The sequence below is a fragment of the Leptonotus elevatus genome, chromosome 4 (genome assembly GCF_054856555.1).
Source record: "Leptonotus elevatus isolate MCC_2025b chromosome 4, RoL_Lele_1.0, whole genome shotgun sequence".
In the NCBI taxonomy this organism is placed as follows: domain Eukaryota; kingdom Metazoa; phylum Chordata; class Actinopteri; order Syngnathiformes; family Syngnathidae; genus Leptonotus; species Leptonotus elevatus.
In genome coordinates, this window is record NC_141242.1 from 12955366 (window position 1) to 12982905 (window position 27540).

Here is a 27540-nt window from a genome sequence, read left to right on the forward strand (position 1 = left end):
TTGAGATAAAAGTGAGCTGACTAATTTATTTATTTGCGATACGGGCTGTATTCCGACAGCACTGTAAGGCGGCCGTGAACTCATATCAACTCACTTCACACCAAGCATCAGTTTGGCAGATAGAGAATTTTTTTTCAAAACTTTACTACCATTAAAGCTTACTGTGAAACTAAACATTGAAACAAAGGCAATTACACGTTGTGTACTTAAAACCAGCACATACCTTTGCCTTAGGATTGTTCACTTAGCTCAGTGCTTCTCAATTCTTTTTATGTCATGTCGACTTCAGCAAGGAGAAAATATTTCGCGCCTCCCATCTCTCCGCCACAACTAAAAATCTATAGTTCATCTTTGCAGAAGCTAATACTCCTTGCGCATTCTGACAATGAGAGGGCCACTGCCTCCTACTTTAGTGGATGTGCAATTACACTCAATTCTAGCACAGTGAAAAAAAAAAGCATTTTCCCCCGGGATCACACGCATCCCTCTCCCGTTCCCCTCTGGCATCGTACGCCCCCCGCCCTCATATCTGAAATAACACTGGCTTAGCTTCATGCCAACAACAAGCAATGCAAAATGTCACCGCTGGGCTAACGAATAGATATGAAGACGAACGGTGGAACAACACGTCGATAAACAAGAGAACAATACTCACAGGCAAAGTAATATTATTACAATTTACTGACCGTCTCCAACCTCTCCATGTATGTATATCCATAGGTCTGTGTTAGACTGCCTCTCGGTGGCCAAGGTGCACACGGCAGAAGGCGTGGCTCAGGGTGGGAGAAGTTACTATTAGGGATGTAACGATAACGGCAATATTGTGATATTAAAATTGCCACGTTGTCGCCATCATGCCACGATATTAAAAGCACCACATCTGTTAAAAAGGCAAGGTTGTATTCCATTTCTGTAGTTCTAGCACCCTCTGGTGGTTAGTTTATTAGTGCAGTTTAATTTTAATTAGAAATGTTTTGGCTACTGCGGCGGTTATCACTCCCAAATCAATCGTACAGTTAATGTGTCAATTTGCGCCACTGTTATGTTAACAATGGGGTGAAATTGCAAATATGTCACATTAAAATATGTTAATTTTAATATGTGAATTGTTAATTGTCATATTAAAATATGTGAATGTTCCACGTCTCCTTAGAATAGGGGTGGGCAAACTCGGTCCTCGAGAACCTGCTTAAGAAAGTTTATCAAGGTCAAAACATAATGCTAGTTGTTAGTACTATTGTCAATCACACAATGTGAAAGCCTTCATGGCCAACAAGAAGAAAATGTTATTTCTCCACAAAGAGTAAAGTGTAAAAGTGACCCAGCGATTACTCCCACATATCTTTGGACCTCAGCGCTTCTCAGGCATGGCAACAAAAGGGGGACCTTGGTGGGCAGAAAGCTGGGTCAAAGCGTGTATATATATAGTGGAAGCTGTTGAAGAAAGCGCACTAAATGGAAATGACAGTCAGCAGATACGAGCCGGGGCGCCTCCGCTCGCAATCGTTGAGTGTAAAGAAAAGGAAAATAAAAAAATTAAAAGCCGCGCGCGCACACACACACACACATACACACGCTCCCTTCTCTTCAACTGATTACACACTCAACGGCCAAACATACCACGAAAGAGGAAGGGGAGGTGAGAGAGTGAATAGATGAGGAGTGCTGCCAAGCTCTACTTTTAGATAGCATGCTTATCAGCAAGGAAAGCTGCAAGAGAAACAAAAGTGGACTTTTTTTTTTTTCCTTCCAAGGGACAAAACCCCAAAAGGCAGACGAGGGATAAGAGTCGCACTTTTCTAACGAAGCAACCTTCAGGAGCAACCTGTCTTTGGAAGTTAGTCACACAGCAGCACACTTTGCCCTTGGCTCACAGTCCGCCCCGGTTCACGGTGGTCGCTTTTGATGGGGAGCCTAGGCCCCGGAACGCATTCCTGACGAGCCAAAAAGGCCGCTCGGTGCGGCTTGGTCACTGATGGGGAAACTCAATGTGGCCTTTGATAACAACGCTCGTAGGGGAAGCTAAAAATGGACCTAGAGGAAGCCATGTTCAGTGGATTGTTCCCCTGTTGTGACAATAATACATTGCAGGCCATTGGAAGGCCTTTTACAGTTTCATCACGGGGGACACTTTCAAAAACACCATATCAAAAAAGTGGCACCATGGATGAGTGGTTAGCACGTCCGACGGGGTTCGAATCTGGGCTCTTCCAAGACATCTTTCGTTCACATCAAATCGATAACTTGGTGAAACCAAGTTGCAGATATTTAGGACAAGAACTACGATTAGTCAGACTCAAACTGTAGATATCTGAAACACAAGTTACAAATATCACCAATTCGATTGCAGACAAACATAATTCACAAGCAGATATTGGCAGCTGAAGAATGACAAACCTTATAACATGTGTATAGCAAAAATGAAAAATTTGTCATGAGTGAAATGATGTTGCAGATATCTGTAATTCATTTCGGACTAGGCAAAAGTAAAATACAGATATCTCTATTTTTTGTTTTGACTCATCGCATTTATATTACAGGCATCTTGAATAAAAATTCCAACTACAATGTGCCCGTGGGGGATGGGGACCGGGCTGACCGGCTAATAGCAAAATTCTCTGTATAATTGACGCCCATTGAGAAGCATTGGGGGGTTGATGCTGATTAACATTTAATCTGCATTTTCCACACACAAAAACAAAAAATATTCTTTTTTTTTTTAAATAGTTTCCTCAAAAACATTTTAATTGGGGAAAATATATTCGAAATATGCAAGTCAGCATATGTCGAACGCCAGGTATACAGGGGTCAATTATATTCACCATTTAATGACCACGAGCTAGAAAGACATTGTTGATATGAAAGTTATACATTATAAATGTTGAGTCTGTTTGCCAAAATCAATGTGTACTAGAATCTAAACTCATTTTAAATTATTCTTCACACCCCTCATGAAAGGATATTTTCACAGTATAATCTACAGAAACATAAAAAATAAAAAATCGGGCCTTTACTGTCTTTTATCGTAAGGGAGGGGGAAAAAGCTTAAACATATCCTGAATATCGGGATGGATGTATCTTGCTTAAGGATTTTAAATGTTCGTTAAAATAATAAGTAGCACTAATATGTACTATTTCGTGTTTGATTGTGTAAGAGTGCCAGAGACATTGTTACAACAGAAAAACAACTGTACTTTATTTATTCTGTATTATATTTGGTGGGGGGAAAAGAAACTAAAATAAAGTGTTTTACAGACATGTTACTAGACACTAATCATATCTCTTCTTTTTTTTTCAGCCACAAGTGAACCAGCCAAGAATGGCAAACGGCTAATCAGGATAGCAAGCGGCAACGCGGGTAAATCCTTGCATCTTTTGCGTTGACCTTGACCCTGACAGATGGGACTGAAACCTGTGGTGAGAAGAGGGGTTCAGACACAGTTTAGCGCCCACCCACCAACCCAGCCATCCCTCCACAGACAGCCCAGTTGATGAAGCCAGCCTCCCTCCTCCTTGCTACCAAACGGCCGCCCGAAAGCTTGCCAGAGCTCACTAATCAGCCAAGTTAGCCTGACCTCTCCACAAGCTTCATACCTTTTAATGAGACGGCCGCTTTTGATTGGTCCGGCCGCCTGAAGGGAGAGACGGATAACACATAAACTCAGACAAACATTCCCTGTACTTTGCGCGGGGACGCTTGTTCCTGCAGCGGGCTGGTATGTGCGTGTGTGTGGGGGGGGGGGGGGGGGGTAATGAACAGCGTAATCCACGTTGGCCAAGGGCTATGGCGCATGTGCAAGAACACAACAGTGGGCGACAACGACCAGAATGAGCGCTGCCTGAATACCAAAGCTAGCTCATCACCGCACACAAGGACAAGCATGAGCTTAACGAGCCAGCCTGATTACCTCCACCTTATTAACACTAGCTAGAGGTACTTAAATACTTTAGAAAATATATGAAAAATATATATATATATATTTTTTAAAGCAACCTACCACTCTGTTTTAGCGTGTTCATCACTCTACCAGTAGAGGGCAGTCACATACTAAAGGCAAGCAGAAAAAGTCAGAAACAGGAAGTCATTAACCTCATTTAGCTAACAGCTAGCTCTAACCTTGTTTTACGCATGTAATACAATTGCTCGTCAAAAAATTTGAATACCCTCGAAAAGTTGAATAATTTCCATAATTCCATTCAAAAAGTCAAACTTTCATACATTATAGATTCAGGCCCCACAACTTAAGTGATTTCAAGTATTTATTTGCTTATTTTTACATTACATTAATGGAATTACGGAAATTATTCAAATTTGAGGACATTCAAATTTTTGGACGAGCACCTGTAATGTTAAAGCATCTTATGTAAGGGACTTTTAAGACGCTATTACATGTGTAATGTAGATATAATAATGGATGCGTAAACTAAATGGCCGTTAGTATTTGTTTATCTCAAGTGGTAACCGCTAGCGCACTAATGCTAATCGTGATTGCTAACCATTTAGCAAAGGACTAATTTTGTTGGTGTTTAACAATGCATATGTATAGAATATAATAAATTATGAGTACTTATATCTACTGTAATGTAATGTAATGTAATTTACATCTAACATGGGTTTAAAAAATATATATTATTATTAATTGGGGGGGGGGGGTATTACTCAATTATTCTATGGAACAGAACTCCAGTGAGAACTAAGGAACCAGCTTAGCAGCACTTTTTTGTTGTGTCCATTTTTCAAGGGAGAAGTTTATAGGAAAAAACATTTAGAGTAATATACAAGGTCTACAGACTAACACGGCAGCTGTGGTTCCAATTATGCTGAACTAAATGCAATGCATCACAAATGTACAACTGTTTACAGCAACTCGGAACATAAAATACGAGAATAACCTTAGACAATAAACCTGTCTCACCAAGTCTAAAAATCTCCCTTTTCCATTAGAGTCCATATAATGTATGTTGTTGAAAAAACAGATGTAAATCACAGGAAGAAAGGAGGAATAAAATGATCTTGCTTTTAATTTTTGGCATGATAGATACAAAGAGTTGATTGTTCCTTGTTGGAAAAAAAAAAAGGAACAAGCCACTCGGCGTGCAATCAGTTGAAGTCCTTCTGTATGCATCACCTCAGCTCACTTGATTGATTCACTGTTTGCTCCGTCCTGTCTGAGTGCAGGCTCCCGCCGCTGCCCACAGAAAAATAATGTGGACTTTGACCAGCGGGGTTTTATACCCAACCCTGCACAAATGGGTCCTCACACACACAAATAACACAAATGTATGTGAGGTCCAGTCGCCTTCGATGGCTCCATGGGGTCCTCCTTAATGTAATTTGTTGCTTGATCAATAATTCAATTCTGCGTGTGAGCAAGCATTACTTGAACCGTTTTCACCTGCCCCCCCCAGCTCTCTTATCTTCTTCCACCTAACTGTATGCATACTGCACTGCACTCTGTTTTCTAAAAGGACATGCCCTCCGAATAATGAAGCTTATCTCAGCAACTACAAGGTGTATTTTTATAATCCTGGTGTCATTAGGAAGGTAACACTGATTACTCCGGAGTCAGCGGAAATGTTCCTGGGCTGGAGTAAGTAGAGACGCCACAATTTCACACAAAGCATCTCTGCGTGACAATCTGGTTGGAATTTTGCAATACAGGTACATACTGTAGCATAAGGATAACAGCACACACGTTTTGACATTTATAGAGAGTTACAGCAAATGCAAGGATATTTGAGAGGTTTTCTGAGTGGATTTTACCTGGTAAATCACAATTCAATATACTTACATTTTTAATGAAGGTATGCAAATATAAAAACAAAAAATGTATGCATTTAAAATAACAATAATAATTACAATAATTATAATAATAATAATAATAATTATTATTATTATTATTATTATATTTGAGATTTTACAGCTAGCAGTTTTTTATGGTCTACTTTAATCATGTTAACACAAAACATAATAGGCACTTTTGTTAACTAAGCTAATACATATTAAAATCCACATATAGTCGACTGTTATTGAAATGAATTTGGGGGAGCAAAAAAAACTAAAAAAACTATGTATTTTTTTTCCCCTCAAACAATTGTTCAAAAAAGTCTGCTGAACATTTCCATGAAAACTGTGAGAAAGGGGGTAAAATATATCAAAAAAGCAGCACCGTTCCATAGCACATTTCATCTCTCTGTCTCTGGGTAATGATAGTCGTGGTGGCGCAAAATAAATAAAATAAAAATGCATGGTAAGCGACGGTAGTGGTCGTGGCAACAAAAAAAACGCCAGGCAATCTCCGAGGAAACGAAAATTGCCATGATTAAAAAGCTGTAAAGTGGTCAGAAGATGGCTAATGTTGCACGTCCTAATGCCAGCAGCCTCACCTGAACTCGCCACTCAATTTCTCTATCCACTTCTTCTTTAAGCGTGTTTATTTTCTTTTTGTCACGGTATATTGTATTTATTTATTTATTTATTTTTTTAAATGTAATTATGTATAGGCAGTATGTCTATAGAGTATATACTGTATATAATTGAAAATAAATTATTACAATTTTAGTTTAGAACTAAATTTAATGTGTCTTGACTTACAAACATACTCTCAGAAGCCATTGAATCCGGAAATTGAGGACTATCTGTAGTTATTGTTAGACAAACTGATTCGCGTGGCACCGGATCTGGAAAAAAACTATCTCAACTTTGTTGGCATTCAATACAATCTTTAGTTAGAGCAAAAGGGAAGCAGAAGGTCTCAACAGTTGTCTCAACTAACCACAATTTTGTTTTTATTAGTTCACATGTTGCTTGTCATAAAGATGAGGATGCACAACCATCTCCTGTCACAAGATGTTGGACCACAGTATCATATTTTGACTCAATTGGATAGCCCGCACTTGAATAGATGAAGCTCAGAGCAAAACACTCTTATGAATTAATTCTAATCTAATCTGATTCTACCCCCTAACAAAACCTCACTCATACAATTTATTTAATATTGAAGCTGTTTTTGGTGATTAGGTTTTGTTTTGTTTACATCGCACCCACATAACAGATGTGTGTGGTGTGTTTTTTTTTGGGGGGGGAGGGGGGCTTTTCCTAGCGCACCACTCTAGGGGGGTAATGTTTTGTTTTCAACTCTGAAGGTAGAGATGCATGCGAGGGCCCAGTGGGACAAGGGACGGGAGTTCAGTTTTTCCCCCATTACCCAACAAGAAAGCAAACTCCACATGACTAATTAAACAAGCAGACGCACAGGAACGCATCGTGACACCCCGCCGGCAGGCAGGACGCCGCCGCTGTCGTCGCAAGTGAGACAGAACAGAGCCTGGGTAAAAATAAATACAAGTGAGGGGGAGGCGGAGGAGGAGGAGCCGTTAGTGGCAGTGCCGTCTACAGAAAAATGTTAATGGGGGTCAGGGATGGCGGATAAATGGTTCCTCTGGCCTTGCTGGAGCACCAATGAACAAATGCACCACTTTGGCCTCTCTAATTGAAAATTGGGCTGGGAATCTCACGGGTAACTTAAGATATATTTTACGACTGATAAAAGACAATATCACCAGATGATAATGATGTAATCCACTGGTGTCCCCTGATTAAATGGTCTGTGCACCTCTAACGTACCATACTTAGAGAGCATATTTATAGTTAGTGGTAGTCTTTCACAGAATTTTCTAAGCCTTGCACCGCCGATCAACACCCTGACCGATTCAATTCACCTCCTTTGTTACACATTTTAAACTAAGTACCACTGGGAAAAAAAACTTAACGGCTCAGAAAATGTGCCAACTTAATTGTCCGTCCACGTCAGAAAACCCAATTTAAGTTGTCGGCAAAGTAGGCATGGGCCAATTATCTATTTGATGGTTCATTGTGGTTTTAAAAAGTCATGGGTTCAATCATTTCTTATTTTCTCTTTTGTGAGGGGTTGAAGCAGGGCATATTGTTATTGGCTGCTTTCAGAGCTGAGTAAACCAGCCCCTCTTTGAAGTTAATTACTTCCAATTAAGTTTTGTTTATATTCATCATTACCCGGAGGAGAAGGGAGCGTGCAAGACTAATAGACACTGCAAACACAGATGCCTTTTCTCTCTGATTAAAAAAGTGTCGGCTGGTACTAGTTAGCCCCAGTGACAACATGAGTATCCCATCTGTCTGTTCTAAAAGCATCTCACTAGTGATGGGACACTGTGTCTTAATATGAAAAACAAATCAGCAGAAGAATGTTAACATTTATCAAAGTTATTTAAACTTAACATTATACATTTATACATTATACATATTTTAAAAAATATATAGATTATGTTCTATGGAAAAAAATGATTTTTTATTTACCCAAATATTTCAAAAAAGGTCATTTTAAAGCTATAATTTTAATACCGCAATATTTTTGCTCACGGTTTTCATACCGTCAGAATCTAATAATGGCCAGTGCCTGCTGCAAAGTACTTATGGTAAATCTTAAACCGTTATGATTCTTTATCTGAATAAATTGGAAGCATAGCAGGGAAATGTGAACTAGCCAACACAAAAAAAAAATCTCATAGGTTGATGAGAGTGTGGACAACACAGATGTCAATAGCAAGATTCACATAACACTAAGAATTCAACTCTTAATTTATTGGACTTCTCACATAAACGGCATCAATATTTTATATTTTGTATTGATATTTTCCTCCAACACAAGTGACACATTTTCCCTTATCTTCACAAACATTGCAGAAAGCAATCTATTCACAAACTAAAAGAGACATTGCTAATAAGCTTCTCTAACCTTGAACAGCAGCAAGCCTACTTGAGCTAATTACTGTAATTAAAAAGACCTCGGTTCCGCTGACAGATCGATGACGTGCGATCGCTTCAGACGGGAAGTAGAACAGACGGGAACAAGAAACAAGACGCAACGCCACCGCACAGGGCTGCGTTACACAACTTACAGGCGGGAAACGGCTACATTGCAGGCTGAGGGTTAGGTTTAGGGGGCTTGTGAATATCATGTGGAGGGAAGTCGAGTTGCGCGAGCAAAACAGTGAGCACACCCGTGTTAAAATGAAAATAAGATGCAGTGCAACCCCCACAGTATTGCACTGAGGCCCACTAGAAGAAATTAATAATAATAATTAATAGCAGAAAGAGTGTTTAAATTGGTTGGAGAGTGTCACAAATGTGTTTAAATAGATTTAAATGTTTGAGGGCTATAACTATTTTTTAAATACATTTTAAAGGAGCTTTGTGCAGCGTGTGCGAGTACGTGCACGATCTTAAAGCGACAGCCACAGCTGACAAACAAAGACATGATTTCCAATGAGGTAAGAAAAACCCCGCCCCTCATCCCCAAAGGGTCCGCAAACTCTACTATAAAGGAAAGATAAAAGCTAATAGGTGCAGTCAGAGTCAAACAGTCAGGGCTCTTCGTACTCATCTGGGCATTGGTGGAGCATGCGTGATGTAGAAAAAGCTTAAATATTTCCTTTTTAAACTGCACAACGCACCTTGAATTTTTTTCTTTAGTTATTGTGTTTTTCATACTCAAATTCTCTAAAATTATTAATTTACTACTGCAGAGGTTAAAAATAGACTACAGGGTGTTCGTACAAATAGAAATCAAATCAAATAATCAAATACATCACCACCAATGTGAAACCAAAAATCCCCTGCAGTCAGTCAGTTAATTAGTTAGTTAGGTAGTTGCTTAGCTAACTAGCTTGTTTTATTTTGCTAGTTTGTGTGTTTACTACTTTGCTAGTTAGCCAAGCATGAATTAACGCTAGAAGAGAAGTAATACCTTGGTTGACATTTGTTTTTCAGCTAGCAAGCTATACTTGATTTATTTGTTTGTTAACCAAATAGGTACTTAGCAAGATGACAAAAAAAACAACTATAGTTTGGTGGTGGGTCTAAAAATGTGTGTAGTAACAGAACACCTAAAGCCAGTATCACTGTAAAAAAAATAATAATAATCAGTTATACTGAAATAATTATTAACCCAAATTACAACATCTCGTAAGGAGAAACATATATATGGAGAAAACAAAGTCCAATAAAGACTTTTTATTTAAGTTTTCTGTTTTTTATTTAGTTGACGCTCTAACTGTGTCGGGGGGGGGGGGGGGGGGGGAGGTCACCGCACAGCTTTTACATTCGATTTAGGTCTAGAATATAGCTGGACTATCGTATACGTTCACATTCTCTTTGTGAAGTCATTCTTTTGTCACTTTCAAGTGAATGTCATGCTGAAAGGGGAAATTAACTGATGATTACATCCTATATTGACTGATATTTGGAAGTGTTCACTCCCCAAAAAGCATTATTAGCGTTCCTGTGCGAATGCTCTTGTGATAAGAAAAACTGGTATTTCATCAAGGATGTGTTCACTTTCTACATCCACTATAAAAGAGGAATCATAAGAGGCGCTTCCTCAATGGACATGAATAAACCGTGCAAAATTCACAAGTTATCTGCATGATCATCACATGCCTAGCGCACTGTATAACAAGAAGGGAAGGACGTGTTAAAAAAAAAATGTCTGTGCGATGTGCAGACGCCAGCAAAATGGAGCTTAAAAAGAACTTCTTTTTTTTTTTTGAAGTTGCGAATGGCAAGCTTTGAAGCGGGCCCAGATGAGTCAGTGAGGAATAATACGCGTCATCAAGGCCAAGAGAACAGGAGAGTGAAGCTGGGGGGCAAAACGCAGACTCCCACGACAGAGTTATGATGACACCACCACGGATTTACATTTCACAAGATGCGTAGACGCCATGGGCAACAACAGGATTAATATCCACGTAGACAAGAGAAACTAAAACATTGAATGCATGGAAAAGGGCGAAAAATCTCAACACATTCTCCACCCAAAAAACAAAAACTAAATTATTTATAATTATTGGAAAACAACTGAGGGGGGAAAAAACACTACATGCTGTGAAACCTTGGGTTAATAAACATGGCAGCACAGATCATGCCTGAGGTGAATGAGATTGCGTTTTCTGTAATGTTTTATTTTGCGGATCAGATCCATGACGACGTTAATCGATCGGCAAATACAGACATTGCAACCGATTATCGATTGTGCATAAAATGCGAAATATCTGCCGATTCAATCCAGCCAATCAGATCTCTGTAAATTCTAACAAATATTTTTTTTCCACACAATAATTTCATTATGTAATTTATTGTATTATTATTTTATGTTTTAACTCATATTGTTTAATTGGCTTTATGTTTATTTAATTTGGGCAAATTTATTTCACTATAACATTGTAAAAAAAAAAATACTGCATAATAATGATGTTTGGTCAAAAAAATATCCTGAATATCATATGTAAATAAGTATTTTAAAGTGTAAATGTACAATTTCCAGCTCCTGCCTAAGTCCTCCAACACAAGTTCCATAGACATTTGTTGAAGTTGTTTTTGCATAATCCTCCTCAAAAACAAATAGTGCAGCAGTGAAAACATGAACTCCTTGCCCTAGCTAACAAATAGTGAGCGAGCCAAGTAAGCCCCAGCATAAATTGTCTTGCACCTCATCCTATTTGCCATTGAGGCCTCTCTTATTGCCCAGTGTTCTGCTTGTTTTGCTTTACTTTGACTTATGGCACTCCCTGCCGAGACTCGCTGCTGCCCTCAGCCCTTAATTTCCCCCGCGAGGATCGATAACCGCTGCCGCCCTTTACCCAACTCAAATATTAGCGACCATATTTGCGAGCAGTGGTCACCAGCAAATGTCACCTTCTGAGGTGAGTTCCCGGCGTCCTCTGTAAAATGCTCTGTCAGTTTGCAGATAAGTAACGGAGCCGCTGACATTTAATGAGATTCTCGCTAACTTCAGCAATTGCTGTATGAACACATTTTAATAGGTCCCTCTTGGATGATGGCTGACCGGAAGGCCACCCACATCCAGCTCATTTACAACGCAACGGGAGGAATACAGAAAAAAAGAGGGAGATTTCATTTTGGTATTATCATTTCATTGTGGGCCGCAATAAAGGCAGGCAGCCTTATCTGCATACGGCATTATCCCAGCGTGATAATAATATTAGCGGAGACACAAGACTTGTAGACACCCATCTCGTCGCCTGTTTTTGTGGTTCATTCTGCATTAGATTCAATTTCATTAAAATCACCGGGAGGCTTGAGTTTTAAATGGCAAAACGTTTCCCCAGAAGCTCCAAGTATGAAGAACAACCTACAGTGCATTAGCACCATGGAAACGCTTCCGTCTTGACACTTCGACAACAATTAAACCCCCAACTGAGATTCTATTATAACAGTATGCAAAAGCATTTATATTTATATGGACGCATTTTGCCATAGAATGCCTCACTTTAGCGATGCGTGAGCAGACCACTTCTTGGTCCGTGTTGATTTCTGTTAACATTATGATCACCATTTATGGTACAATATGTATTAATTGTACAGTATTGTGTTCATGTATAGTTGCTGGATACTAAATCTCTACTGCTTACACATAGAGCATTTACTGATATTTTTTATTATTATTATTATTATTTACTGAGATTTATCTTTTAGTTCATTGATACAGCATTTTTATAGTAATTCATAAAGTTATTTGAAGTTAAAAGGATACATTACTATACAGTTAATTAAAAGGAGTGTAAAACATTGAGTCATTGATTTTTGTTGAGGTCATTTAACTCCCACTAGGTGGCATTAGTGTTTCATATTGGACCATTGAGAATTATAACTAGACAGCTTCCCCCACAAATGTATTTATTAATTGTTATATGAATATTTATTCGGAGGTTAGTGTGCCAAAAGTGTCAAATTGCTTGGTCAACCTGCCATTTATAGCGAACAGAGACACGGGAAAATGCTGGATTTCGCAGGCAGTGAAAAAGGGACGACGCGTTTTACAATTTTCAGACTTTCTATCCCTTCAATCGTGCTAATCATAAAATATGTCACATAAAGATTTCCTTAGAAATAAATAAGATGTAAACATGAGCCTCCATATTTTTGGATACGTAGCATCATGGGACACATCTGGCGGAGACAAGCTCAAGTGTTTTTGTTAAAGGGGCCATCTGTTATTCAAATGATTGCGTGGTGCCACATTCTGCAAGTAAAGGACTCCCGTGTTCCATGTGGCGCTTTATCTCTATAAAAGTTTCACATGAGCACAGCTTATCTCTCACCATGTGCCCCCCACTTTTTTTATTTTATTTTTTTTTGCTCCCCCAGGTTGCTGTGACCTTCATCCAGCTGCTGCTGGAGCACCGACTCCTCATGCATCTGTCACCCACCAGTCCTGGCTGACGCTCCCGCTCTGTACTTTATAATTAATCGCCCAGTGTGCATGGAAAGAAAAAAGGAAGAGGGAAAAAAAGCAGGTGATGGAGCAGGGTGGGGTGTTGGGGGGGGGGGGGGGGGCTTAGTGGGGTAGCCCGACACTCGACAGCAACTATCTTATTAACATAAACCAGCTGGATGTCATATTAGCTGTAAAGCAGAGGTGATAATTAAAAATGATCTGGGTTGGAGTAAATTGGTCAGTTTGGGGATTAACTGTGAAAAGTGATAAGGATGAAAAATGAATTGAGGCCATTTGTGCCTAAGCGACAACACATGACCACAAAAGCAAATTTCCCATTGAGATCAATTATAGTTGGATTCATTTGAATCCAGAGTCGAAACTGCAGCCAACATAAAACATTTATTAACTTTATAGGTAGGGGTGTGAATCTCTCCAATAAAAGTTTACTCCACTGAAATGAATTGAAATGATATTCATCAGCCCCGCACTTAAACCAATGAATGTATCCATTAACAAAAACCTCATCTGTGGAATTAATCTTACACTTTACATTTGTTAGCATTGAATGTCGGACTAAAATGAAATCAACCGTTCATGTCGTGCAAAACAGCGCAACTGGATAACACTCGACCTTTTTGATGACAAGCATGTGGGAGCGAGCCAGTTGTGGCTCAGGCAAGCTTGACATGATGTTTCTTCTTGTCATTTACCACAAACAGATGGTTTCAAATGCACAACACCAAATCCATCTGAGAGATCCATCAAGTCAAGGATGGAGCAAGCGACGCAAACAAAAAACCACTAACGACGCCAGCCCTGGCTTTAACAGAAGCAACACGTGCTCCGTCACCCACAGGACTACTGGAGAACATCTCCAACTATCAAGACACGGGAAATGTTCAGACAATGCGAAGACGGGGTATTTTGCACTCTCAGGGTACATTTACATGTCATCATCTCATAAAGACCATCTCGTTCAAATTTATTTACCGTTTTTAAAAGCTGGTTATGTGTCAGCGGCTGGCTGCAAAGAGCCTATTTATTTTCTTCCCTAATGAATCTGGGCCAATAGCAAAGCATTGGAGAAAAATAATCTGCCCACGTGAAAATGCTTTGCAAGCCGGGGTCACCAACCTTTTTAAAAGTGAGAGCTGCTTCTTGGGGACTTATTAATGAGAAACGCTACCAATTTTATATGTACTTCTTAAGTAACAAGTTGCTCAAATTACCTTTAATTATGTTATTAATTATCACGGTAGGAAACAGATAAACATGAATTATGCATCACTTTATTAATTGAAATCTCTGCTAGTATTTACATTTTCCAATAATTCCTTCTACAATAGTCTTGGAAAATCAAAAATTACAAATTAAAATTGACAAACTAACTCATTCACTCCCAGCCATTTTCAATGAAGCAACCCCCTTCGCTCCTGGCTGTTTTACTGGATTTTGACTGATTTTGCAAGGCCCGCGGAATTTTGTGTTCTATTGCTATTAAAACGTGGAACTTACCAAAAGAAAGATTAGCGTCTCTTCTTTCAGGAAAAAAGTATATTCTATGTTTTTATTTTGCATGAATTAACATTAGAATATAGCTAAATTTCTTCATTATTCACAAATCAGTTTAAAACACTGGGGAAAGAGCTTTTTGCAACATGGCCCTGGTTGATCTCTTATACTCTGCTGCCACCTGCTGGCCATTTTGTAATAACTACCATTGCTTCAAGTGTTCTCTCTCTCAGTTCAGAGGTTGCATCAAAGCCTTCTGTATGTTCTAGCATAAATAAAAAAATTCAACCTTTTTAAAAAAACATATAAATACGTCTTTGGGAGCATGGTAATATTTAAAACAGAACGGATTTATACGTTTTGGGGAGCAAATGACTAAACATAGTCCACTGGTTCGCAACCCCGACCCTGGAAGACCCCTACCCGGCCTGTTTTCCATGTCTCCCTCAGCCAACACAGCTGAGGATCGTTATCAGGCTTCATGCAGAGCTTGCTGATTAGCCGATCGGTTGAAACACCTGGGTTGGCTGTGGGAGACATGGAAAACAGGCTGAATAGGGGTACTTCGAGGACCGCGGCTGCGAACCACTGTGCTAGTCCAAATCAAAAAGCAGGTTTGTATAAACCACAGTTTTGTAACAAATAGCCGAAACTGATTCAACAACAAATGAAACATGATGGCAGTCACGAGTAAAAAAAAAATAATAAAAATAAAACCATTACAGTCCAGTGCAATTCCCATTATTAATTAATCAGTCAACTTGAAAGGCCCATTACCGAAGATAGGGAAGTAACAGCACGCTGTCACATCTAGCACAGGCATACGACATTTCCACAGAAATGAAACCTTGACTCATCCTCAATGTGTTCAACTTAGATCAGCAGGGTGTATTTGACGCGATAGACCTGGTGTTAAGTGATAACTTCCCTCTGAAGTGTTTAAAAGGTTTTGATCGCAATCTATGCCTGATTGACTTATCAAAACGCATGGAAGAAAAAAAATACATTAGCACGTCGAGTTTCTTGCCAGCGCAAACAAAGCAGCAGCTTCTGGAGGAGAATCAAGCCGATGCCACCTCCGCCCACCCGGTGTCATGACTGCTGTTCATTAGGTATGAACATTTGCCAATGTTCCGAGCAGGTGAGCTTGCCTTGCCCTGTGAAAGTAGATAGCGTGAGTCTGTGTGAGTTCAGTTGCCATGAGCACAGACGTCTGTCTGTCCTGAATGCACGTCAATGGCGTCTAGTCAACGCAAGCACGAGGCTGTCGACAGACAACCGCAGCTCTTCCCCATCAACAGCTACCAGAAGTTTTGGTTTCCTTTATGATGTAGAATTTCCCCGCCCTCACAATCCTAAAAATGGTCATGACACTTTCTTTATGCACTGCACAAAACACTATACAAATGCGTACGAAATAACCACCAATCACTGGTTAATAAACAGTAATCAGGGAAATGCAAAATTAAAATTAATCCGATTAATCGATTCAAAAAATATTACATAGTGATAGCACTAAAAATCAACCATTTCCATTAAACATTCTTGAGCCATTCGGCTCTGGCTTCACAATATTTAGCGCATTTCTCAGAAAATAATCAAGAGGAGTGACAGTGAAAAATGCGGCATGAAAATTTGTGAAACACGCAGCCGACTGCTTGGGGTGAAAACAGAGTGAAAAGTACAAGTCGGCCGTAATGATGATTGTATTTGGATGCCTGCAGACACAATGGTTTAAACTGCACTGAAGTTCATTGCAGCCACGGGTGGGTGGTTAAGGGGCAGTTTAAACGACAGAAAAGACATTTTGGCCAAGGCAACAGTGTTTTGGAGGCTAGACACACAAACTTGAAAGGAACACTATAATAGTTTCCACGTAAATACTGAAAGTGGTCGTCTTTGCAACAAAACCAACAATGGTGGACCACAGGGCTTGTCGGGTTTCATAACGCTTCGGCGGCAAAGTGTTATTTGAGTGTTTTTGCGCACACAAAGTCACAATTGTAGCAAAGAAGGGTATTTTATAGACAGTACAGTTGTATTTGTACGTTTACATACCCTTGGGGTATGTAAACTTACTCACACAACTGTAAATGTACAAAAGCTAACCGTCACTTACTCACACAAACACGTTATGAATCGTCACCAAAATTCACATGCGCATCTCTATTTATGTCAACTTCAACCTCTGAAAAGATCAAAAAAACAATTGCCACAGTATTTGGATTTCACTTTTTCTCACCATACAGTCCACTGTAAGAAAAGGCTTTCCTGTGAAGAGTAAATTTCAAGAAAATGCAAGATACAAACAAAACAAAAAACACATTTACGCCTTAAAGTAAAATTCTTCCAGTTAAAAAAATAAAATAAAAAGTATTAAGTGGATCAATTTATGGTTTTGTGAATATTATATGATACATCATATGATACATATCATATGATATATGATATATGATATGATATATAATATGATATGATATATCATATATCATATATCATATATCATATATCATATATCATATCATATATCATATCATATATCATATATCATATCATATATCATATCATATATCATATCATATATCATATCATATATCATATCATATATCATATCATATATCATATCATATATCATATCATATATCATATATCATATATCATATCATATATCATATATCATATCATATATCATATATCATATATCATATATCATATCATATATCATATCATATATCATATCATATATCATATCATATATCATATCATATATCATATCATATCATATATCATATATCATATATCATATCATATATCATATATCATATATCATATATCATATCATATATCATATATCATATATCATATATCATATCATATATCATATCATATCATATATCATATCATATATCATATCATATATCATATATCATATCATATATCATATCATATATCATATCATATATCATATCATATATCATATATCATATATCATATCATATATCATATATCATATCATATATCATATATCATATATCATATATCATATATCATATCATATATCATATCATATATCATATCATATATCATATCATATATCATATCATATATCATATCATATATCATATCATATCATATATCATATATCATATATCATATCATATCATATATCATATATCATATATCATATCATATATCATATATCATATATCATATCATATATCATATCATATATCATATATCATATCATATCATATATCATATCATATATCATATCATATATCATATCATATATCATATCATATATCATATCATATGATATGATATATGTAAGTGATGAGTGGAAAGGGAGTCAAGGGTTAGCTTTGTAAAGTTTGGAAGGAGGTAGCTGAGGACAAAAAAGGGGGGGGGGGCTGTGCGGTGAAGTCCAAGGACAAGGATGGACGCGGTTAAAAACCAGACATGATCAGAAATCCACCTCAGCGTGGCGTCGCCTATCGTCAGCTAATCCACGGACGTGAAAAGACGAGCCAAGCTCCAATCGGGGGGGGGGGGGGGGGGGTGAAATATCTATTCCCCAGATTCCTCCGCCAGCCACTTAATGTCGAGCCAAAACGCCCTTCATGCATCTGTCCACGCTCCATGTGAACTGTAGCGGTAGAGGATTGCATCTGGCCTTTTACTCATGCGCACCACACCCCTTTTATGAGCATTCGCTTATAAAAATCCATGCCTGAGTAGGAAAATGTTGGTCAAATGACTTCCAAGCATTTAACAGTCATGGCTCAAAGGGAAAGTGGGTTTATGTTGACATGATGATAGTGATTTAGGTCACATCCTGCTTGCCTGTTTTGGTGGTGGGAGCAGGAAGATTATCTTGTAATTCTAAATGAGCTACTTGCCATGAACCAATTGCATAAACACTAATCATGCATCGGCTTGTTTTCTGACGTTTTTCTATTTGCAGGCTTTGGGGTTGCTTGTTGCTTGCAAGGATTACGTTGTTGTTTTTTTCTTTCAAAATGAAAATGACAGAAGCCAGTAATCCAAAGCAAAACAAAAAAGCCGAGCTCAAATTGACCTCGAAAATATTCTCTCTTAGATAAATGTGAGGGGCGCATCCAAGACGGATCACGGTTTGGACTACGTGAGAAGGAAATGCGCAATTGCTTCTCTTCTGGTCAGACGCTATTTGACTGCATCCGAGAATAGTCTGAGTGGCTCTAACCACTAACTTTCATTTCCAGAGCTGGTGGCCTATTGCTGACAAAAACAGACAATCATACAAATGCCTGTGTTGCGCCGCTTATATATGGCAGAGCAAATACTTCCTTCTGCTTTTGGAATTGTTTTGCAAAGTCTTGTCCCGCTGCGCTTGCCGGGTAGCGGCGGGAAAACATTTATCACCGCTCTCCTTCGCCACTGATAAGGTGTCTCTATTTATTCCGAGTGGACCAGATAAAAGCTGAATGAAGCATTTGTTGTGGCGACAGCAAGGAAGAGGGCGAGGTAGCTTGTGTGTGTCCATGTGAGCAGATGGCCTCGACTGGGAGAGCATCCTTACTCCGGCGGCCCCCCTCCAGCCAGCAACAGCGGCCCTCTTTCCTGCTTCCACATGCCCCCGACCGTGTTAATCCATCCCTCTGCGAGACTGTTTATATAATGTTATTTAAAAGGAAATAATCTCCCCGAGAGGGGAGGGCCTCCCATGTACAGTAGGCCTATGCTCAAGGGGGCGCATGCCGGCTGGAGTGCGAATAAAGGGACGATTTAGAGAGACAAGCGGGCGTGAACAGAGGTCTGCTCTGACTGGGGAGATGCACACGGACAGAACCGCGCAGGGAAGAGACCCTGAATAGAACCTCTGACTGCTTTATTTCCACCACAGACACGAAAGGAGGATGAAAACAAACATAGAGAACGCTCACTTGGAACTGTTGACAAGCAGTCCACATGAGAAAACACAAAAGCTGTCTGGGCATGTTACGAGCAAAATGCCATTCATTCCATACTACGAGATGCTCCCAGGCAGTACGGTGGCATAGTGGTTAGCACGTGTGCTCATTCTCAGGTTTCCGCCCACATTCCCAAATCATACGTTTTAGGTTAATTGAAGAATCTGCAGTACTGTAAATTGTCTGTCAGTATGAATGTGAGCGTGAACAGTTGCTTGTCTTTATCACGGATTTACAAATAGACTATCAATAGGCTCGTCGCGGGCTTATGTTGCCACTTTTGCTGACAACTTCTATTGTTCCTTTTTCATTGAAAACACTGTTATCAGTAGTTGGGTTTCCATCCTCCCATTTTTATTCGAATTTTCAAGAAATGCGAAAATAAAACTGCATTGAAACGCTAGAAATTCGGGGGGAAAAAAATCACAAAAAGGTTTTCACGATCAGAGCAGGTGGATTTTGAAGCGTATCGAAAAAAGCAAAATGCGAATTTTGGCTATGGAAACAGGTTTTGCGAATAACCGCTGGCAAGACCGGATATACGTCGCACGTTTTGATATTATGGATATATTGTTTGTAGTCCCAAAGCAATGTCGGACGATAAAGTAAGGTATGTTTGGGGGGGGCAACGAAACAGAAATATTTTTATTAATTAAAGAAGCGAATATTAATGCTATTTTAGATGCAAAACAGCAGATAAACGCTACGGTTGATCAAGAATTACTAAAGAAAACTCATACGACGTCATCCAACGGCGCAGTCGCTTCCTGATCTTCTTCTTTTGATTTACTGGTGGATCACATCTGTATGGTGTATACCGCCACCTACAGCGGCGGAGTCCCCTCTCGATATTCGCAAAAGGAGAACAGATGGAAACGGGCATAAGTCGCATGTCCATTTTGCCTTAGTTTCAGTCAATGAGCTTAAAAATTTTGAAACAATCAGATGGAAACCTGACTAGTGTGTGTTTTAGTATCCCTGTATTGACAATTCCAAACCTCACCCTCATTTCGTTCTCCAAACATTACTTCAGTGTTAAGTTTACCCACCTAACAAATACAACTCAAGTCATGACCACACTCTTAAATGAAATGTACCTTTAGCAGTCTTGTCTCTGGGTTAGCGCAAGACTTTGAACCCTAAAATAGACAATTGGATTCCGTACTGAAGACCTGACAACAACAAGCGGCATGTTTGGAAATACTTTGACAATATCTGTCATGACGTGACCCGTCTGGCATCTATACAGTACACTACTAATGAAACGGATTACAAATCATAATATAAACAAGTGTATCTATATACAGTCGAGTTTTTTTTCATTGTGAATAAAAACAGAAACAATGACTTCCATTCATTCATTTTACTACAGCACTTGTAAGGTCGCGGGTAACGAGAGCCGAATCCCAGCTGAGTTTGGGCAAGAGTCAAACCACAAGTACAGTATGAATCACAATATGAGTCATGTGCCCGACGCACTACTTCTGAAAAACAATAAAATACTGCAAGTGCACAAAACGGATTAATATGAATATCTTCTATACTGTTTCTCGTCACTCGTCAAGCGTGAACTGGAGCCCATCGCAGCTGACATGGAGCAAGAGGAGAGGGAACACCCTTTAAAAAATGTACGAACATTTGGATTTTTCTGCAATAAAATAATATTAAATGGGAATATTTTCAGATTTTGTATTAAAAAAAATACTTTGACCTGTTGTTATTTAGAGCTAGTTGGGCCACTGAAATACTGGTCGGGCCCACTTGAGCTCAAATTTGAGTGAAAGTGGAACCTGTATTAAAACGAGTTTGATACCTCTAATTTACAGGATTCAATTAACCTTCATTCATGTTTTTGTAATTCAGGAAAATGATGGAGTACCCACAGAAAACCCCACACAAGCACAGGGAGAACATTGCAAACTCTACGCAGAAGGCCACAGCCCGAATTTGAACTCCTGACCTCAGGACTGTAGGGTAGATGTGCTCACTAGCCAACTACCACCTTACATTGACTTCCATTCCAACCATTCTTTTTCTAGAGTGATTGTCCTCATCCAGATTGGGGATAAATGGAGCCTATCCCAGCTGACTGGGCGAGAGGAGGGGGAACACCCTGAACTGGTCACCGGTCAATCATAGAGGAAATACGACAATGACTCACACTCAGATTCACACTTAAGGACAATTTAAAGTCTTCAATTATGAACCTAACATGATCATCACATGTTTTGGGAAGGTGGACGTTCATAGACTCTAAGATGAGACTTTTTGTACGTGAGGCAGATTTACTCAACAGTGAGTATAATGTGTCCTGCCTGGGCATGTATGGCCACACACTTAATCACAACTACTCAAAGACCATCTTGCATAGAAACTCTATGACCCATTTACCATTTAGGTAGCCCTGAGCCTTAACATGGGAAATACTGCTTTGGTGTATCAGAATATGAATCCAAATGACATTCCCCGGTTATTATGAACAATTTTTACACACATCACATGGCAGATGGGGACAATGCAATCCTTGTTAAATGGAATAACAACAACTGTATGTGTGATCTGTCAAAGCTATGAAAACTTGCTTTCAGAGAAAGAGTGAAATTGTTGCCCCCCACCCCATCCCCCCCAAAAAATAACTCACCTCGGAAAAGGAGGGAAGAAGGTTCAGTAGCCCAGAAGCGATGAAGAAAAAGTCCACAAATGCATGAAGCTCCCTTGTTGTTTTGCGTTTTAAAACAAGTCCGTTCACATGTTCCTCCCCGTGGTTTACTTCTCCGAGAAAGGCACTAATTCCTGCTCAAAGCTCTTCGTCGGGCATCGAAAATGTCAGCGACACGGAAGGAGGGAGAAAAAGAGGGAGAAAAGTCACCGCCGAACGCTCATGTGGGGTTGGCGATAGCGGGGAATGTTCCTTCCACGCCCAGGTACCGAGTCACATGATCACGTCCAGGTGTGCTTCCTGGAACCGCGACACACCTGTGGGAGCCGCTCACTCGCCCGCGGAGATCCGGTAGAATGGGAGAGACGGAGAGCGGGTGGCCGACTAACGGTGGTTCGCGAGCAGGCTACGGGGAGGACCGAGCTCCGGTGTGACCGCCGCCGCTGCTGCTGCTGCTCCACGCGAGTTACAGCCGGCAGAGAAGAATAAGGATGAGGAGGAGGAGGAGTGGCGAGCAGGAAGGGAGAAACTCGACTGTGAGTTGGGGTTGTCTGTTTGACTCGCTGGAATGTTTTCCGCGGGCGGTCGGAGCGGTGGAGGGGGGACGAGCGAGTGGTCCAACCAGCGCCGAGTCCAGACGAAGGGAGGCGGTTCCTGCATGGGAGAATGACATAACAGTTGTGCCTTGATTTACGAGGAGTTCAATTGGTCCGTGCTTGTAACTCGAAGTACTCGGATCTCAAATTATATGTTCCCACTGAAATGAACAGAAATGCCATTGTGTGTTCCAGGATCCAGGGTTTGTTTTGGGTCCAAAGTATTTTCTAGAAATACAGTGAAATCAGTCCAACTTCTATCTTTTTGTTTTTATGTTTAGCTATCTATGAAACAAACATACATGGTTTCCTTTGTGTTTCAGATGAAAACAATTCAAAATAATACAGCAACAGTACAGTACTCATGTTTGATAAATGTCAGCAGGAAAAAAGGAGTCCTTACCTCTGCAGTACACTGTACAGTTGTTCCTAATGTTGTTACCGCTATGGTATGTGTATATTTACTTGTGCACAACATTAAACCACCATCAGTACACACATTTTTGTTTCAAAAACTCAAACATTATTTCCAACAGAGAACGGACACATTTTTATATGTGATTTTCTTGACGCTTCACTTGCGTCAACTAAACTCTTGACAACAGATATTTTTAAACCCTACGAATCACAAACATACATGCTTGACATCCATGACTGGTTTTGATTATACCATCAGCATGAATAGTATACTAGCAAAGCAATTTATTCTTACCCAATAAAATCCATTTACGGTTTATCACAAGAGTAGCCTAATAACAGGCAATACACATGGTAAACATGACTGTTATTTATTTATTTATAAAATGACACAGATACTGTATTGGTGTTATTGTGATATCTTAAGGTGACATGTCATATGTCAAATGATTGACGTTATGTCATTTTTACAATTGATTTTCTGCTTTATGTGCATTTAGCATCACTCAAAAATATATTGCAAATATTCCTTCTTGATATTTATGATTGTTTTAAATGTTTTTGCTGCTACCGTGTTGCAAACTTTTTGTTTGTTGAACGCACTCATTTGAAAAGTGAGTCACAAGAGTAAAGCAAAAATAAAACCTTGTGCTTTATGACCTTGAGCGATATCAAATAATAACGCCGCCATTTTGGCACAGTACGTTTTTTAGCTTCTGCCAGGACACGGTCTGGCTCCGTGTCACTTCTGTGAGTGATTTATAGGCATGCAAATGAGGCTGCCCATTTGGGGAGACGCTCTGTGTCTGCCCTGGTGGACCGGCGACGTTGTGAGTTAGACCGGCTGAGAGCTGACACAGGCACAACGCTGGCAGAGATTCACGTGGCGAGATGGGGGAGATGGCCTTCACAGGTCCTCACGTTGACTGATGAGCTCCAGGAAAATGTAGGCCAAGCCAGACAAGTGTCAGGTGAGCGGACACCTCGAGACACAAACAACCCCCCCACCCCAAATCACAAATAAGAGGGGTGTTCAATGTGTCCGAACGTGTTTGCCTGAAGAGTAATGAGGCTACTTACTCGCTGAAGTGCTCGCCCAAAGGGATGTCTCTAACCAAGAAAGGCTAAGTGAAAACAGGAGTTGACGTTTACCTGTAGATGGCAGGAAAACTTCATATTGTCTTACCAAAAAATGTCACTTCAACACTGTTTACAAAAAAAGATGTCTCACATTCATTGAAGACTCACAATTTCCTTCATTGATTGTAATATAGATAGATAGATAGATAGATAGATACCAACATTGGACATGAGTGGAAGACTCATTGAAAACTACAAATTTGTATTAATTTTTTTCAAATGAAAACAAGTATACTAGGTTAATTGAAGTCGCCATTGTCTTCAGTTTACAAAATCAGGAATACTAGGTTCACTGTAGAGCCTTAAGTGCCAAATGTTTACAAAAATGGGAAAGTTAGGTTTATTAGAGACTCGGTTGTCTTCTGTTTACAAAAACACGTATGTTTGGTTCATTAAAAGTCTCATGTGCCGTCAGTGTTGACAAAAACTAGCTAGCATGCTAGGTTCATTGAAGTCTCTCACTGATCTTTCGTTTAGAAAAAACATGCATGTTGGGTTTGTTTTTGTTTTTTTAAGCCTCTCAATGCTATTAGGTTTACAAAAACATGCAAGTTAGGTCTATTAAAGATTCTCAATAACCTTCCCTCCACTCTGGACAAAACAAGCATGTTCATTGAATTCTCCCGTTTGTCTTCAGTATAAAAAATAAAATAAAAAATACAAACTCTTAATTGTGTCTAATTTTCAGAATAAAGTATGTTAAGCTCGTCAAAGATTCTTAATTGTCTTCTATGATTACAAAAGAAAGCGTGTTGAGTTCATCAAAGGCTGTTAAATGTGCATTTGACAACATATTGATCTGTGCTATGCCTTCGCTTTATGCGGCACACAGAGATGATGTGTTATCACGCCCCTGGTGTCAAGCGGTACCATTTGTCATGCAGTGAGTGGATTAGAAAATGTCTGACTATCAACACACACTATGGAACCTCATTTATGACACAGCAAATATGTTGTCCGCTGTTGATGTAGTGGATAAGTCCGACTCAAGGTTCGGGTCAGAGATTGGTTGTCATGGGGTTATACTGCCCCCTATTGACTACAGCCTGCACATGGAATTTACAGTCTTCACTGAGCCAGATATAATGAAGTGGAGATGGAAGACTCAATGTCAATTGGAAAGTGTCTTTTGCTTTTAGTGTTTACAAAATATACCTGCTTTCTTTTGCGTAGGGTCTTCAGTGAACCAAAATTAAACGGAAGACACATCAACCACTACAAATTGTCAATATTAATTGTCAAGATACAAGAATAAAAGTGTCTGTTTTTTCAATGTTTACAAAAACATGTATCTTGTAAATTGTCAGTAGCTGTGGAAATGTCTGAATGTGTCCATCCGTTGATTGCCAAATGTTCAGTCTTGGTTGTAATCTGCTTCTCACACTAAATCAACTGGGATTTGCTTTGGCTTTGCCGTGACCCTGAATAGAATCCACACTATCAAAAATAAATGAATGGAAGGATGGATACTTGTTTTTTTTTCTTTTTTTTTTCGAAGTGAGCCCAGACAAACGCGCATGCTTGTCTCCTCGTCCTTGCTCCATAATTGTAAAATCATTATCTAGCTGTCCTGTTATTTCTGGGTGAAGGTTGTGCGATATTCTTCCTTGTGGCAAATCCAAGACGTGGCGATGACAGATGGAGTGATTCACAGGCGGCAGGAACTTGTCATGGCGCTCGATGGTGGAAAGGTGTGAAGAATAACTCAGCAGGGACACAGAGGAAATGTATTTAAAGCAGACCCAGTGCTGGTTTCACTGGCTGTTGAGTCAATCTTAGCACGGACTAAATTTATCAGTACTTTTCATTAGTGTATAATAGAGAAGATGGTGTTTACAGTATGAGAGTTTTCGGCTACTTTGAGCAGAATACTGGCAAAACAGCATGTGCGACAAGAAGACATCAGGTTAGTCAGAGAACAGACAGACGGGCTTATGGTGGCAGACTAGGAATAAACACAATGTGGGAAAAGCAAGATGGCAGCAGTGAGGGGGTTGGTGAGAACAGAATGCAAGCATCGCAAAGTCAATAGAATCTGAATATGGGCGTCTGGGTGTGCTGCTTCTATGTTGATATGCTATACGAGGTAACCTCGCTACGAAAAGGCACCGTGGTATATGTCTGTCTTATCAGATGTTGCTGTCACTCCGCACAAGAAAAATGTCATTGTTATCGTCCCCTTTGTTTATAACACAATCTAATCACGGCTACTCCAGCTTCGCCTGCATTGTCCAGGTGGCCTCTCACTACCATTTAATGTCTTTTAGCAAGCTGATGTGATGTAGCCCAGATCCCACCGTGCATGGCCTGTGCCCGCAGGGCCTCACACACACACCTGCTCGTAGGCAGACCATCTATTTCCTTCTTAAAAAATAAAATAAAAAAAACACTGACCAGCAATATAAATAGGTTTTGCGCCCTTGACAAGCTCTGTACTTTTAACATTAGGGCTCCAGTGCAGCCTCCAAATTGGATCATAAACAGTCTGTGGACTTTGTTAACAAGCTTACATTTACACAAAAACAATTAAGTTCATCTGGCAAATAGGGAAGCTTGTGATACAAGGAGAATATTGATATATGCAACCTTTAAAACCTGAATAGGGAAAGAAAAAAAAACGTTCACTTCTGTCAGGGCTATAAACCCTGGTTGCCCTTCGTTTAGTTAACTGGTAGGTCTACTGTTTACATATTGGTTTGATTGATGTCTGTTGGTTGGTTAGTCGATTTATTTTTGGTTAAGTGGTCAGTCATTTGGATTGGCTGGCTAATTTGTGAGCAGCGGTGTGCACTTTCACACAGGAACACATTCGATTAATTACAACAAATAGCGGTATGACAGATAACTGTCAGACATGATAGTTGCTTCTAGAACAATCAATAGACAGAAGTGAGTGTTAAACATAACACTTGTCTACGCTGTTAACCCAAATAAGTTAGCAGAACTAAAAAAAAAAAAGTGACGAAATCGGTTGCCTCGCTTTT

General features: G+C 39.6%; 1 protein-coding gene across 1 annotated transcript in view; it reads right to left on the bottom strand.

Annotated features, from left to right (window-relative positions):
- Window positions 1-23003, bottom strand: part of plxnb2b (plexin b2b) — a 187787-nt gene extending 164784 nt beyond the window's left edge. Inside the window, exon 1 of the mRNA XM_086072633.1 lies at window positions 22386-23003. The gene's annotated coding sequence lies outside the window, so the exon portion shown is untranslated. The remainder of the gene's footprint in view (window positions 1-22385) is intronic.
- Window positions 23004-27540: the final 4537 nt, after the last annotated feature.